Raw genomic sequence first — 16,044 nt, 5'->3', positions numbered from 1 at the left:
CACTGTGAGCTATCCCCACTCTGGGGGGAAAAACTCGAAAGACACATCCAACTCAGTGGGAACAAAGGAGCACATGCGTGATCAGCAGGGCTGAAAAAATAAAGAAATATAACATCTCAATCTAGCAGGCACATGCACACACACTTAAGTAGAGGCACTGACCAAGATGCAAGGGGCTGAATCCAGCGAGCAGACAGCAGAGAGCAGGCAGTCAGACATAATCAGCACATTATAGAACAGGGGAAGCCAAAAAGAAAATGGACTAACAGGAGAGCAATAACTTTAAAATGGTGAAAATAGCAGCTAAGCTGAGGGTGAGCAGATAGTAGAAGACAAACCATAATGAAGTAGAGATCTCTCCCCAAAAAAATCCAAAAGAAAAAAAATAACTGCTAGAAGATAAGGGCAGGTGTGAAAGGCATAAAAGAGAAGCCTACAGAATATAACAACCAAAAGAGAAAAAATGAAATAGGGGAACCTGAAATATTTCACCATCGTGGGCCAAACTGAAACGCTGTGGGGAAGCACTGAACACAGACATTTTAGAAAAGTTTAGAGAGAATGTTATCAAAAGGGGAAGAACATCAAATTATAATCCAAGTCAGGGTTAGGGGGAACTGGTAATAGGGGATGGGCAGCACTAAAAGCTCAAAGGAGATTTTACCGATTGGGTGGACAGGTTTTGTTTTGTTTTGAAATGTAGATGCCCAAACAAGCAGATTTCACAACAATTACAAGCAAAAGTATGGTCGTTGTGCGTATGAGGAAGGGAGGACGCGGAAGGAGATAATACAGCATCTATCTGACAAAATGTCTTTACCTTGGTAAAACGTTAACCTTGAACATGGCTGGCCAGGGTGTTTATCCGGTGAACTAGTTCCCCAGAATCACATAGCTTCCTCTGGGGCCAAAGACCCCCTATGTGCAGAACAATTGGCACTGGCAACATATGGAACCCAACTAGGCCCTTTATGCGTAGCATGAAACCTGCCCATTTATTCATGGTTGGACTCTTACCATCCAGCCAATAAATTAGAAATTCAAGATTAAGAAGGTCTCAGTTAAACTAAATCTGGTAGTACTCCCCCAGGCTTATTTTGGTTCACATTGTCTGGTGACCTGGAAGCAATTATGATTTTTAAAAAAATGAAAGAGCCGGAAAATATTCTTCTTGAAGCCTGGCCCTGAGTCTGTCCTCAAGAGAATAGGCGTGGCCAATAGACAGTTTAAGAAGGAGGGTTGGGTCAGCAATGACTAATGTGTAAAGAAAACCAACTTTGGGACCTATTGCTCCAACAGAAATCCAGAGCTCTGGGTAAAGCTCCCATAAGACAGAGACATTCACATTCAAACCTCACAGAATCAAAGGAGAGGCCAGCCCATTACCCCACTTTGGGAAAAGCAGCATCTAAGACACCCCCAAGGAGATCCAAGAGACCACTGACATTTAGATCTTGGGGCTGAAGGGAAGAGGCCAGGACTACCACCTAGTCACTGAAGTGCCTTTAGAGAGAGGTCAAGATGTCTCAAAATCAGTGTTTTCTTTTTTTCTTTTAAAGATTTTGAGGTGCCTGGGTGGCTCAGCTGTTAAGCGTCTGCCTTCGGCTCAGGTCATGATCCCAGGGTCCTGGGATCGAGCCCCGCATCAGGCTCCCTGCTCGGCGGGAAGCCTGCTTCTCCCTCTCCCACTCCCCCTAAAAAGATTTTATTTATTTATTTGACAGAGAGCGAGAGAGGGAACACAAGCAGGGGGAGTGGGAGAGGGAGAAGCAGGCTTCCCGCCGAGCAGGGAGCCTGATGCAGGGCTCGATCCCAGGACCCTGGGATCAATACCCGAGTCAAAGCAGACGCTTAACCGACTGAGCCACCCAGGCGCCCCTCAAAAGCAGTGTTTTCAATAGGCAAGTGTACATGTACCCAACAAGGATGACTCTACCTGGCTTTAGATATGGAACCCTGACCACAGACCTTACCCTCCCTGCCGCTCCACCTTCTTCCATGTGGACTCAACTGGAGACTAACGTTCCTGTTTTCCCTATTTAATCATATATCCCAAACCTCACCTCCTAATGAGGAAGTTCTCCCAGTGAAAATTGTCCTAATTTAGTGATTTCCCATATAAAGGTATTCTAATATTCTCCGCAGGCTTTCCCTCTAACTACATCCCCTCACCTTTCCCTACCATTAACCAAATATCATTCCCTGAAACTCAAGAGTCCCTATACATGCCCCAATCACTTTACTTTGCCCCCCTTCATGCAAACAATTTCCTCTATCACTACACACCACCACACACACACACACACACACAATCAACTGGAAATAATCTGCTGGGCAACTGAAAGGAGGAAGGGGCCCTCTGCACTGTTCATCCCAGCCTTCTGCCTGACTAATCTACTGTAGCACTTTCTAGTTCCCCTCGGGGTTTTTTTTCTACCCAAATATTTCTACTGGTTCTACCCCAAGGGATAAGTCTTATAGGAGTCATTGCATCCTCTTCCCAGATACATTTAATTCCTCTATTTACCAGGAAGACTAAGTAGTTGCCCGCACATGGCTATAGTGTGGACACCTTCACAGACTGCTTGGTACCTCCATGTTTAAAAACCTGGCCTATAAACATTTATGAGACTGGATACAAAAGAATTTTTAACTATCTGTTAAACACATGAGAACTTACTCATTCAAATGAATGTAGTTACCTCCAAAGTAGTCACCTTGGGAGGCTAGCCGTTCATCTCAGTGGAGTGGCCAGGGCTTGCGATCTCCCTGGAGCTAGGTCTTCAGCAAATATTATCACCCCGACCCTCTCCAATCCAAACCATACCCTTTCTCAATCTCCTCACTAGTGCTGGATCCCCACTTATTCAGAGACAATTTGATGTTTAAAAACTGCCAAAATCCATTCAGAGCCATCTAGTCACATAGCAGCAACACCCTTGAAGAGTGATATAGTCTACTATCCACAGCCTAAACTGGGTGTGTGGGGGGGGGGGGGATTTGGGCTTGCCAGCCATCTCAGGTACCTCATTATGTCCATTTACTATATCACCTGCAAAATGGGAATAAATGAGTCCCTACTTAAAGTTGAGAATAGGAAGCGCCTGGCTGGCTCAGTCGGGAGAGTATGCAACTCTTGGTCTTGGGGTCGTGAGTTCAAGCCCCATGCTGGGCACAGAGCTTACTTTAAAAAAATAAAATAGGGGCGCCTGGGTGGCTCAGTCGTTAAGCTTCTGCCTTCAGCTCAGGTCATGATCCCAGGGTCCTGCGATCAAGCCCCACATTGGGCTCCCCGCTCCATGGGAGGCCTGCTTCTCCCTCTCCCACTCCCCCTGCTTGTGTTCCCTCTCTCGCTGTCGCTCTCTCTGTCAAATAAATAAAATCTTTAAAAAATAAATAAAGGGGCGCCTGGGTGGCTCAGTCGTTGGGCGTCTGCCTTCAGGTCGTGATCCCAGGGTCCTGGGATTGAGCCCGGCATCATCGGGCTCCCTGCTCAGTGGGAAGCCTGCTTCTCTCTCTCCTACTCCCCGTGCTTGTGTTCCTTCTCTCGCTTTGTCTCTGTCAAATAAATAAATAAAATCTTTAAAAAATAATAAAATAAAAAATAAAATAAAATTGAGAAGAGTACAAAAGCCCATAAAAGGAACAAAGGTAATCAATTCCAACAATGAAGGAGGCAAAAAGCAAAAGTTTTCATCTCTCACTCACATTTTCATACCACCAGTTCGTTTAGCTTTTCTACCCACTGCCATACTATTTTCCTGTTATTCAAATACTACTTCCATCTCCTGCTTTAAGGAAGTAATTTTACCGCATTTAAGGACAACACCTCATCACAGCTTTATGCTGGACCTAGGATCTAGCCACAAGATTTTATACAATTTCTAGATGGCACCGATATCCAGAAAAACTAAGCAGTCCCCATGAAATTAATCAGTCCTTTTCAAAATGCAAAGCCACCTCAAAATGGCATGCTAAGTTACTAGGGTCATTTTTGGTTTTGTTTTTTTAGCACTTCTCATTTCTCTTAGATCAAAACTAAGATTTGGCTTTCCTTAGTCTTGGTCTTCAGCAGAACTATATGAATATTTGGTGTGTCTTTCACACTCCAAAGTTGAATCATTGCAATCTGAGACCTGAATCCCTTTTGTGATGCTTGTGTATCTTCCATGCCATGGACTGTGGCAGTGGCCCTCGGGCGTCTCCATTTCAGTACACAGCATTCGTGATAAGGATTTTTTCATCTAAAGAGGATTCCTCCTCACCGAACTTTTACCTTTTTTTTTTTTTTTAAAGTCTCCTGGACCTCTCACACAAATATTTGGAAAGGCCATTATCAGACTATTTTTTTCTACTCTCTCCAGACTATGGGCTCAATTCATCTTGTATAAATTACTCATATATATAAATATATATACATACATATATAGTACATATATACATATATGCTCACCATAGTGTATATATAATATATAGTACATACATATAATGTGTGTGTGTACACACACAGAGTTATCTCAGTACTGACCCAATCTCCTACCTGTCTATAGGTTCCCCAAGGCCAGCAAGAATATTTTCTACTTCTTTTAATAGCCACTCCCAATACTGTGTAGCATGATACAAAGCATATAATACATGCTCAGTAAATACTTGCTAAACTACTGGGAAAAACTGAAATTCTCTCTAGGTCATATGGAAACCAAGAAACCCACGTAAAAAGCACTGGGTCTGTGGATGCCTTTTACTTCCCTTGCTCTCTCATAAACTTTCTCTTCTTTCTTTTCCTTGCTTCCACAACAAAGACAATCACAGAAATAAAATCAGGCCAGGGCAAAGCAACAAAGTCAACCTCCAATTATCTGAGCATGGTTTAGCCACAGCTAATTTTTAAACCCAGCCAACTTATGGACAGCTTTCTGCCACTTACAGTAGATGTGTACTCAGGGAACAACTCATTTTAATGTCTGCCTAAGCAGAATATAAATAGGAAGGTGAATCTGCTGGGTAGGGGGGCAGGTAGAGAATAACGCATTTCCAAGCCAAAAAGAAATTATTAATTTGTTAACTGATCTACCGTTTTAAATTGGCCTGCTATCACTCTCTCCCTATATTGGCATAGCTGATTGTTGGCATCAAAATCCACTCTGGCTACAGAAAGGATCTCTGTTTTATAGCCCATCTTTTTTTCAGTGTTCAGAAGTTTGGTTTGGTGATACCTGAGCTATTTGAAACACGTTTTCTCCAATCCAATTGCTGATGAACCTCTTTGTCATAGAGCCATACAAGACCTAGGCTCTATCTACCAGCCTTTGTAGAACTTTCAGATGTCAGAGACATCTGGAAAGCCCAACCAGTCGTAATTAAATACAGCAGCCCTTTTCAGAAAGCAATGGTTTTTTAAAATGTCACCCTAGTAAACTAGGTTTGGGTCATTTTTTAAGCATGGCCCAAAATGTCCCCTGAAGTTCCAACTGGATATACAGTCTTCAGTTCCTGCCCCAAAATACTGAGCAGTGTTACAGCACAGCTGTTAAAGAAGCTTAGCCACTTCCACCTCAAAGGTGGATGCAATAATGGAGTGATGAGCCAAGCTATTTCTTCCTACCACATTGTAAATGCTAAATATGTACTAATACAACAGGAATATGGAGAAAGAGCACAGAGAATCAAGATATATGGGGAGTGCTCAGGAGCCATTGATAGTTTTAATTTTGCCACCATGTTTACCATAGCGTAATATAAAAGGTCACAGGACTCAATGGAATAAGAAAAACTAGATTATAACATAATAATAGATGTCATTTATTGGGCTCCTACTATGGACCTGGTCTGCCATGTAGATGATATCTGTGCAATTCTCATTGTCCTGTGAGACTGGGATTTTCATCTCCATTTTATAGATGAGAAAACTGAGGCTCAAGAGAGTTGAGTGATTTGCTTCCTGTCACGCAGCTAGGAAGTAAAAGAGCAAGGGCTCTAACTTAGGGCAGTATGTCTCCAAAGCCCTCCAGGTAATTCTGAGACATGCTAAAGTTTGAGAACCACTGCAAGATACTAACCTATACAAGGCACGACCAAGTTAAACTGAGTAAAGCCTCATCATCACAAGACACCTACATCACCTCATGGATCCAGGTAGAGAGTGTACTGACTCATCCTGGGGATCAGAGTCACATACAATACACTCTTCTATAGTCTATAGAACTTGGAAAAATGAAAGTCTGCTTGTTTTCCTTATCCCCGGACACCAACATTATAACAAAACTTGACTGTACCCTTAAATGGCACTAACGCTAAGATTTCTAGGCATACCTTAGCAGTGAGGTAACCAAATTTTGTTTCTTAGCCGACAATCGGTAAAGAACCCTGAAACACAAAGCTCTGCTGCCCCTCAGTACTCTCAATTCTTCACGAATGCTTAACTTAAGATCTTCTTAAAATTCAAATAAAGACGTATCCTGCCTCACATACTCTCAAAGAATAAATCTGAAAATTACCACATTTTACAAATAATAAATCATCGCTCTTCAAATTCATCACAATTCATTGACCAGGGAAAATATGACCTTGACACGCAGCCTGCAGCCACTTTTTAAACAATTATCCATTTTTAAATGTTTTATGGGAAAAGGGTGGCTTCGGCTTAAAAAAGAAAAAGAGGGAAACAGAACAGCATATTTGAATTATGAGGATAGAAGCACAGTTAAATTTTACTCTTGACCAGAATTCAACTTCAGTTCACCAAAGAAAGTTTTCATCATGAAAGACTGCTTTCAAGTTATAACAGTGGGAAAGGGTACGATTTAGAAAGAGAACAGTTTCTACATTACTTTAAGGATAACCATTCAAAAACTGGCATTAAGAAAGCCTAGTTAGTGAGATTATGTAAAATACTGTACTAGCGGCATCCTAGCGGCCAAAAGGTAGATTACCTATTACCTCCCTCTTTGGCCATCCTGGCACTAAACCTTCTGGCAAGCATAGACTCATACCTAACTGGAACTCCAGCATTAAGAAATTTCCTTTCCTTCTGAAAACTCAAAGGTCTAGGGTCTTCCTCCCCCCTTATGCAATCATCAGTGGCTTGTCCTCTTTTATCCCAACAATGCCCACTTTCCCCAGGGCTCTCTGTTCCACTCTAGTTAGTGTTCATTTTCCCACCCAACTTAACCATGAACTCCTCCTCTCTCGATCCCAGATGCTGGCTGACGCTGGAAAACAGCTCTCTACCCCACTGTGGCCATTCTATTCCATCTCAAATTGAGTTCAGCCTAGAATCAATGAACCAGTCCAGATGCCCAACCCCTGATTAGCACCTCTCCTCCATGCGCCCATCCCACCCTCCAATTCTGGCCCAAGGCTCTAAGGCCACTGTTCTTTATCCTGTCTCACTCTGGAATTTCCATAATTCACCTCCCTATATCTAGGATTCCTTCCACTTGCAGACTGGAAAAACTGGTGTATTCCCACTTTCAGCTTCTTTCAAGGCCATTCTACTTAGGTTGCTGAATTCCTTCTCCCATCCAGGACGCTTATTTTAGCCTGAATTTTCTAACTAATGCTTAGACTTATAAGCCCTGGATCTCAGCTAACCTCTGCTGCCTGGGCCCTCCCAGGACAACAGCTATCAAAGGCAACTTTTTACCTTCCCTGAACATGTGAGTAAACATCTTCCTTTGGCTCCTTATTCCGCCCTCTGTCATATTCTGCATTTTTTAGCTTATATACTATCTCTATATTCTCTACATCCCTATGGGTAAATATATGTATATTCCTTCCTACATGCCAGTTTCTCTCCAACCCTATTTTTACCCAAGATCGTCCTCTCTCACGCACCAACCATAGTGATTCTAGCATGAAAGTGTAAAGAGCCTTCAAGGTTCTTCAAATTTTACTTTGGAAAACCTAGCCTGGAAATTTCAGGGTTCCACTTTTTCTTTAGTTGGCCCTGATGTGAAACCAGGGATGATCACTTTTCTTCCCCCTTCACTGCCTAATCAGTCCTCTTCCTGACTTTTCTTTTTGCCTTCCTTCTTTCTAGTATTCAAGTCTTTTTCTCCCATAATTCTGTTCTCCTAAAAGAAGCCCCTCTCTGAAACCTGTAATCCAGACTCATCATGTGAGATTTTCTGCCACCTGTACTAAACATTTTTCTCCTATGGAGTGAACTACAGCATGAATAAAGCAAACAGAACCCTGGAGGAAACCCTTTTGCTTCCCCAAAGTCTAGGCCACTGGGAGTCTATGCCCTACCAGCTCTGGGCAATCAAAACAGCCAGATCTCTGAGTTCCCTTGGTGCTGCCACCATTTCCTCTGGAACTCCCCTCCACTCTGCCCAATCCAGACTCCAACAAAAGAACGTGCCAGGGACTTAGCTTTCCTCTGCCCTATCCCAACAATTTGCTGTCTTTTCCTTATGGCTTATTCTAAAGAAACAGTCCTCCTTAACCCCTTCCTCCATCAATGACTCTCAGAGCCAGGACAGAAAGAACCCTACCCTTGCTGCATAGCTGGTAACAGGGTCAGCCCGCTGAAAGTCAAGTTGAGTAAGGCTCTGTGCCTGATGGCCGGTGCCTCTTGTCCTCACCATCTATCCCAAAGGCAGCGGCCCCAGTTGCCTTATCAAAAGATGAGTCTGCCTAACAATAGCCACATGGCTTACTCAAAACGACTATGTCCCTCCTAAACTCTATCAACCTTCAGATTCTCTTGAGTCACCAAGTCCCCTGCTCCTCCTAGCTCCCCCAGTCCTTCTTACTAACTTTGCCTCTCCATCAAAATTTTACAGGTTCCTCCCCCAAACTTTTGCTTCGATTCTTGGGATTGGGTTATCCCATTTAATCCCCAGTGGAATCCTCCAAATTTCTTTCCTACATACTGTCCTCTTCAGTACCACATGGTGACATCGCCATCCAATTTGAGTACCCCTAAACCCTGCTCCATCTCCCCCAAAATAAAGCTCCCTCTATCCCAACATTCAAGGACAGGTCAGGTAAACAGAGAACGAGATGACCTTTAAAATCCCTTCCAACCTTGGGATTTTATTATAAACCTAATCTGCTTCCAACACCAAACGCTTCCCCCTGTTCATTTCCCCAGCGTCTCAGCAGCGTGACTTTGAGAAATAGCCTTCTAAGTTGAAAGAGCCAGGCCAACCAGAGTAACACTAACCTACAACTGCACCCCCAGAAGTCTCACCAAAGATTTTTGCAATTGTACTCCACCTCTGTGCCCGGGGACGACCTCCAAACTGCCTTGAGTATTTAGCTGTCGCACGAAGTTAGCAGGCCCCCTTCCCACTCTCGCGTAAAGAGCCCCTAAACCCTGGGCTAGACGCATCCTCGCCAAGCGACGCCTGTCCTTACTGTCTACTCTAGGAGACACCAAGAATGAGTAAGTATCACCACATCGACAGCTTCCTACAGTCAACACTGAAAATTTCAAAACAATAAAACAGAAACATAGTGCTTGCACTGGGAGAGGGGGAAGGTGCGGGCGGAACAGAAGGGCACCTCCACTGGCCTGGGCTGTTGGCCTCCCGGGCTTGCAGTGTGTTTCCCTCTCGCCTTTCCCCTCGACCACATCTTTCCCTACAACATTCTCCCGCCCCTCCATAACACGAAATCCCCAGCCGAGGTGCGGTCGGCTCCTCCCAACCCTACCCCGGACGTCCCTCCGGCCCAGCCTTCCCCTCGGCGGGACCCCGGAGAGGAGGGCCCCCTTCACCGTCCAATTCACCTCCCTGTCCCTTCCCGGGCCTCTGGGCGCCCCTGCAGGGCTCTGTCCCAAAGCAGAACCTCGAGGAGCCAAGCCCACGAGGCCCGTCGCGGGACCCACCCCCCCTTCCTTCTCCCAGCACCTCGTCCTCCATGCACCCGGCCCCCGGGGCTCTTCGTCGTCGTCGTCCGGGCTCGTACCGCCCCCCGTCGGGGGCTCCACCCCCCGCCTGCCCCCGCCCCCAGGACGGCCCCCTCCCCACCACGCACCGCCTGCGCCCTCTGCCCCGGCACGGGACTCCCTTTGGCCTCCGTTCCCCGCCCAGAAGCGGCGGCGGCGGCGGCAGCAACGGCTGCAGCGGCCCCAGCAGGAGCAGCAGCGGCGGCGGCAGCGGCGGCGGCGGCAGCAGCGCCGCCCCGGCCCCGCCCCGCCGCCCGCCGGAGCCCCACGCCCCGCCCGCCCGCCCCGCCGCCGGACTGCTCCCCCCGAAGCCCACCACTAAGCCCCCCCACTCCCCAGCCGCGATCCGCTCGAATCCAGCTCCGCTGGGCCTGCTGTCTGTTCCTCACGCCCCTTAGGACCCGGGGTGGGGGAGCCCTGGGGTTCGCGGCCATCCCTCTCCCTCCTTCAAGGGCTGGGGGATTGCCCCTGATGCCGAAACCCGGCCCCGTAACCGGAGCCTCCCTCCTTCCACCCCTCGGCTTCGCTCTCAGACCCCTTGCTTCCAGGCCTGGCGCGGAGCGGGTGGAGAGCTTGCACGCCGGATCTCCCCCTGGCTTGCCGGGGCTAGTATGAATTGCCCCCATCTCATCCTCCTTCAATTTAAGCCCCCTCCCCGCCGCGCCCGGCCCGGCAGCCCCCGCCCCTAGAGCGAGGGCAGCGGAGCCAGGGCGCTCCGAAGTCATCCCCCGCCTTTTTTCCAGGGACTCGGATAATTGCCCCTGCCCCCATCACAGCACTCCCACTCCCGAACCCAGGCCCCGCCGCCACCTAGGGGTACCCCTTACCCTACGGTTCCCGCACCCCAACACCGGGGAGAAAGCAGCCCTGAAGAGCAACCGTCGCACCTCCCCTCTGAGGTTGGAGGGTATTTTCTCCAGGTCTCTTCAAGACTTCATCACGGACAGCCACCCCCCCCCCAAAAAACAAGCCCTTTCTCGCCCTGCCCTCCTGGCCAGCCTCCCTTCGGATCACTGGATCCTTGGATGGGGGGTGGGGGGTGTTAGGGCCAGGTAGTTAACAAGACCATAGTCTCCACCTCCCTTTCTGAGGAGTGGGGTAATTCCAATGGTTCCCCCCCAGGATCAACCCGACCCCCGTTTCCATGGAGACCCCCGCCCAGCCAGGAAGAAGACTCTCAGATCGTGGCGAACAAGTCTCACCTGGCTAAGGGAGAAGGGGGTGAGGAGGGGGTAGGGTAGGGCAGGGATGGGGTACGAAGGTGGGAAGTGGAGGGGAGCTGTCCCGAAGGGAGGGGCGAGGACAGAGCGAGCTCCAGGGAGCGCTACGTCCGGGGACACGAAGAGGACGGCGCCCCCGGGGGGCAAGCAGAGCGGCCGCCGGGCGAAGGGACAGGGTTGGGAAAAGGCTTAAGATAGAAAGAAGCGGGTGGGGGGATACGAGAAAGCCGGGGAGTCAAAAGGGGTGGAGGGGTTGGGGGAGAGAAAAAAAAGACGCACCTGTTCCCGGGTCGGCTCCGCGGGGAGGCTCAGGCCGCCACCCGGGCTCCCTCTTACCCACTCTGAGCCGCCACCCGCCTAATACTGCCCCGATCTGATGCCCCCCCTCCGCCCCTTATCGCCACCGACCTCCTTCTCCTCTCTCTCGGCGGCGGCGGCGGTCGGACTCTAGGAACTGAGAGGAAGAAGGGAGGGCTCGGCAAAGCGGAGGAGAGACAGAGCCACACACTGGCAGCAGCCGCGGCAAGCGAAAGAGTGAGGGGGAGAGCGGTGTGTGTGTGTGTCTGTGTGTGCGAGCGAAGCCTGGCGGAGTGGGTGCCGGTCGCAGGGCTCGACGGGAAGTGGAGTCCGGCGGGGTTCGCGGGCGGCGCTAGCCGTCGCTCCACGGGACTACAACTCCCAGAGTGCCACCTGCCGAGGGGGGAGGAATGGGGAGGTGGAGGCGAAGGGAGGGAGCGAGCAAGAGAGGGAGGGACGAAAGCAGGGAGCAAGCGGCGGCGAAGGGGGCAGAGCCAAGCAGCCCCGGTGACACTGGGAGGGGAGGGGAGGAGGAGGGGATCGCTGCGAGGACCAAGCGGATTCCGGAGAGGGAGGCAGCAGCAGTGGCTGCAGCAAGCCGGGCAAAAAGCTAGACTCCCAGGAGAGGCGGAGGCGCTCAATCCTAGGGGCTGCAAGAGCCCCACGCCCCCAGCCCTCAATGCCCCTCGAACGGGAAGACTGAGGAAGGGAAAAGATCAGGGCGCCAAGGCCAGGGGTTTCTGTCTCTCTCCTCCAAGGCTCTCCACCATATGCCCCGACCTGACTTTCTCAGGCCACTGGTGCCCGATCCAGTGTGCAAATCCAGAGACCCCAGATCTCCCCTGCCGGGCAGCACAGAACAGACACATTCAGTCCCCTTCTCCCAGGGGCCTGAGGGAAGCTCCCCTTGCTGGCAGGGTGTGACTCCCCCCTTCCTCCCTCCCCCCGTCATCGCCACCCCCCATGTCCCTCCCAGAACTCCTCCCCTGAAGCCTGGGCTCGCTTCTCCCTACCTTACAAGAAACGGAGTCCCTCCAGGGGCGACTACCCAGCCCCCTCCTTTATACCGGGTCCCTACCCACCATTATCTCCTTAGCGTTGCCCCCCTCACCGAAGTAATAGTGGGAGCGACCCGAGTTGGACTGGTGGCTACTTTCCCTCAGAGACTAGCCGTCCTTGGCCACGCCGACCCTGTGTAGAGATAGAGAAGCACATTAATACCGCCCCCCAAAGTTCGGATCCCCGTGGAAATGGCTTACAAGGAAAGGGGTTGGTAGTGGAAGTGAGCTGGGGGTGAATCTCAATCCTTAAACCTCGTTCTAGGCGTGGAAATCCAGGGATTCCTCCCTTTCCTTAAAAGCCATCAAATCGCTTGAGGGGGTGGGGTGGGGGTAGGTTATCTAAACCCCAATGTCCACAAGACTCGAAGCGACGCTACATGTAGGAATAAGATACGAACTAGGCTGCTGCCGCGGGAGGGAGAGTATACCGCCGCCCCCCCCACCCCACGCCGTCGTCCACCCCCAAACACATACCCCTAGGAGAGTCAGATGGCCTAGGAAGGGGGGAGGCGGTGCGAGCGCAGGAGAGTGAAAGGGTTGTGGCGGGGAGGGTCCGCGGCCCCCTGAGAGCAAAATCCAGATGCTAAGAGGTGGGTGGGGGGTGCGGCATAATTGCAGACGGTGTCTTTCCTTGCTTTTCCCGGAATCGCCGCCGAACACCGTCTAACACTCGCAGTTGCTTACCAGTCAGTCCCCTAGCCCCATTTGTGCGCGTGAGGCGGCCCGAGCCCGGGAAGCCCGGGCACAAACTCCGCGGAAGCTGGCCTTCGCTGCCGCCGCGCTGCCGCGGGCCTCCCTCCCTCCGCTGGCGGCCCCGCCGATCTACCTTCGCCCCCGGCCGAGGCCAGACCCCGCTCGCAACTCCACGCCCCTACTCCACCCCCGGCTCCCCCCTTCACCCTCTCCCCGCGGGTCCGGCCCAGCCCCTAGCGCCGCCCCGCCCTACCGCTCGGTCCCGAGCCCAGCAAGTGCCCCGAACTCGCCCCCCGCCCCCACGCCCAGGCCAGTCCGGCGGGGCCTGGTTTCCCCCTCCCGCCGCGCCCCGCCCCCGAATCCACGTCCTACTTCGCCGCCCAACTCGGCCCGGTCCGGGTTCGGCCCGCGCCCAGGCCACCGGAGTCTCCGGTTCGGTCCGGTGTATGGCCACCCACCCCGCCCTTGCCTGGGTGCCGGCCTGGCCCGCTGCCTGCGCCCGCCGAGCCGGCCCAGGCGCGCGGTCCGGGTCTGGGTCCCGGTGCCGGCCTCGGTCCCAGCGGCGTTGCCGCGTCTCGCCACGAGGGCTCGGTCCACGCAAGATCCGAACCCGCGAGGGGTGGGGGCCGCGGAAAGCAAGTTTCTTTATCTTCCCTCCGCCCCCGCCGCAGGGCCGCGCCATCCCCCACCCCCCACGGCGCCCCCTTCACCTGGGCAGAGCCCCCCGGCCGCTGTCGCAACTTTGCTCTTCTCCACGCCGCCGGGGAAGCGGGCGAAGCGAGAGGAGGAGGGAGGTGGCGGGGGGTGCTGGGATCAGGCCGCTGGGCTCCGGGAGGACACGTGGGGGAGGAGGAGAAGGAGGAGGAGGAAGGGGGGGCGGGCCTGCAGTTCTCGGGGCTCCCCCTGCCAGCACCGGGGAAGCCGGAACCTCTCCGGGCAGCCGCAGACCCCGCACTGGCCACGGGGGAAGAACGGAGCCACCTTCCCCCGCCAGCCCCCGGCTCCAGGAAGGGGGGGGGCGAGTAACGCCGCTCGGGGTCGGAGAGCGAGCGTTTTCGCTCGTGCTTTATGTGTGACTCTCTATCTCCGTTTAGCCTCCGTGTATGGGGGGGTGCGTGGGGTCTTGCATGCGGGGGGGGCGCCCCCGCCGGACGCCCCGCCCCTTCCCTGGCCCCCCACTTCCCTAACCCGGGCGACCTCGGTGCAAGGCTCTGGCGCTCGGGCACCGAGGCCGCCCGCGGGCGCAGCCCCAGCCCCGGCGCCGAAGTGGGACAGGTGCTGGGGAAGGGAAAATGCCGGGGCTCGCTGCCTCGCCTTGCGTCTCCAGGGCGGCCCACCCTTCGTGGCAACCTTGCGTGCTGCAAACCCGCTGGGCCGACTTCAAAGGACAGCCCCTGGCCTGGGCGTGGAGGCACCTTTTTTTGGGGGGGGGGTGCCTGGAGCTAGAGGCCTGAGGGAGGAGGAGGGAAACGAAAGGTCTGTAAAGGGGGAAAGCCTGCACGATTTTGGGGCCGAAAACCTGGCTCGAGGAAAACTCGACTTCTGCCCAGCCCCCCCTACCAACCCCCCCCCCCAGGCTCCTCAGTCACCAAACCGAGCCCCCTTGACCCTTACCCTTTACCCTAACGACTCCCCGCCTGGCCAAAGGAATAAATCCTCATATGTGTTTACATCCCAGGCCATCCCGCCATCCCCAAGACTGAAGGGCTGAGAAGCCTGCGGACCACATTGGAACTCTGATGACTTTACATTAACTCCGAGGAGGAGAGCAGCTTGCGAAGGAGCTGAAGCTGCCGGCAGACTTGCTTTCAGTCTTAGGGTGTTTCTTAGCAGCTCCAACCCTGAGACCGCGGTTGGGACTTCAAAGGCATCGCCTCAGCCTAAAGGGTATTAGGGGAGGTGCCCGGCAGTTCCTGGAGGGTTCAGGGCTTTGTAAACACGGAATGTGAAATGAATAGCAGGAATTTGCAAAAAAAATCTTTATGTGCAGATATATTGATATTATTTATTATATATTTATCTATACTAAGGAAGCCAGAGGGTCATTTGGACTAGAAGGAAGCCCTGACGGATTAATGTCTTCCTCCTCCTCCTCCTCCCTGCCCCTTTCCTTTGTCCCAGGCCCAGAGAGTTTCCATCTCTAAGCTATGGGGTGTCTTCTCTCAGTTGGAAGGACTTTAGAGATGGCAGGTGAGACTTGCCTGGTATGTCTCCCTCACCTGGTTTAAAGGAGGAGTATTGCAGAGGAGGGTAAGCCACTGAGGTAGCAGGGGCTTTGCTGTTGTTTAAGGCCTGCTGTTCTATGACCCCTCTGGCTTGTCCTCACCAGCCTCAAAATCTACCGCCAGCAATGGGGACCAAACACTTGCCACTTTGCTTTGGAAACTTATTCACTAGCTGTCTTACTTGGCCATTCCCACCCTCCTGTGCATCCCCCCCACACACACACACTTTAAAAAATGTTTGGCCTAAGTTGCACAAAGGGAAAGTGAAAATTTGAAATGATTCCTTTAGACTAATCAACATACGAGTTCTACAGGCATTATTAAGGTGTGAGGGATCACCTCCATTGGGCCTGATAATGCAGGCCCCAGCAATTCTGCTTTGATTTAAATTGGCTGTCTTCACTGATTTTAATTCATCTGGTAATTGCTAAATTTCCACTTCTCTTAAGGGCCTTAGGCCTTGGGGCTACTTTGCTCTTTGGTTTGAGGCTGAAATGGATTCTGGACACCTCTGTTCCCCACTCATCTCTATCTCACCATTTGGCTGCATCATTTATCTGGCGAAATGAAGATTGGGGCAAGATGGTTATTTCCTGGCTGAAGCTCTAGCTTCTCTGAGCCCTTCCTGTTGGGGGCCATGCTTCCTGCCC

The 16,044-nt window shown here is 51.8% G+C and overlaps 1 protein-coding gene across 10 annotated transcripts in view; it reads right to left on the bottom strand.

Annotated features, from left to right (window-relative positions):
* BCORL1 (BCL6 corepressor like 1) overlaps positions 1–14,139 on the bottom strand; it is a 64,125-nt gene extending 49,986 nt beyond the window's left edge. For 2 of the 10 annotated variants that reach the window (XM_045882411.3, XM_064574557.1), the window contains exons 1-2: positions 13,880–14,119; positions 12,527–12,606 (exon numbers count right to left, since the gene is read on the bottom strand). The gene's annotated coding sequence lies outside the window, so the exon portion shown is untranslated. Of the gene's footprint in view, positions 1–11,397; positions 11,868–12,526; positions 12,607–12,950; positions 13,322–13,879 lie in introns of those variants that run through there. The other 8 variants (XM_064574558.1, XM_064574559.1, XM_064574560.1 and 5 more) reach the window with 8 other exon arrangements.
* Positions 14,140–16,044: the final 1,905 nt, after the last annotated feature.

The sequence above is a fragment of the Mirounga angustirostris genome, unplaced genomic scaffold (genome assembly GCF_029215605.1).
Source record: "Mirounga angustirostris isolate CCGP_5_RB_7025 unplaced genomic scaffold, mMirAng1.0.hap1 SCAF_11, whole genome shotgun sequence".
Classification (NCBI taxonomy): Eukaryota; Metazoa; Chordata; class Mammalia; order Carnivora; family Phocidae; genus Mirounga; species Mirounga angustirostris.
The sequence above is the reverse complement of the archived record's forward strand: the minus strand, read 5'-3'. Positions and strand labels throughout refer to the sequence as shown.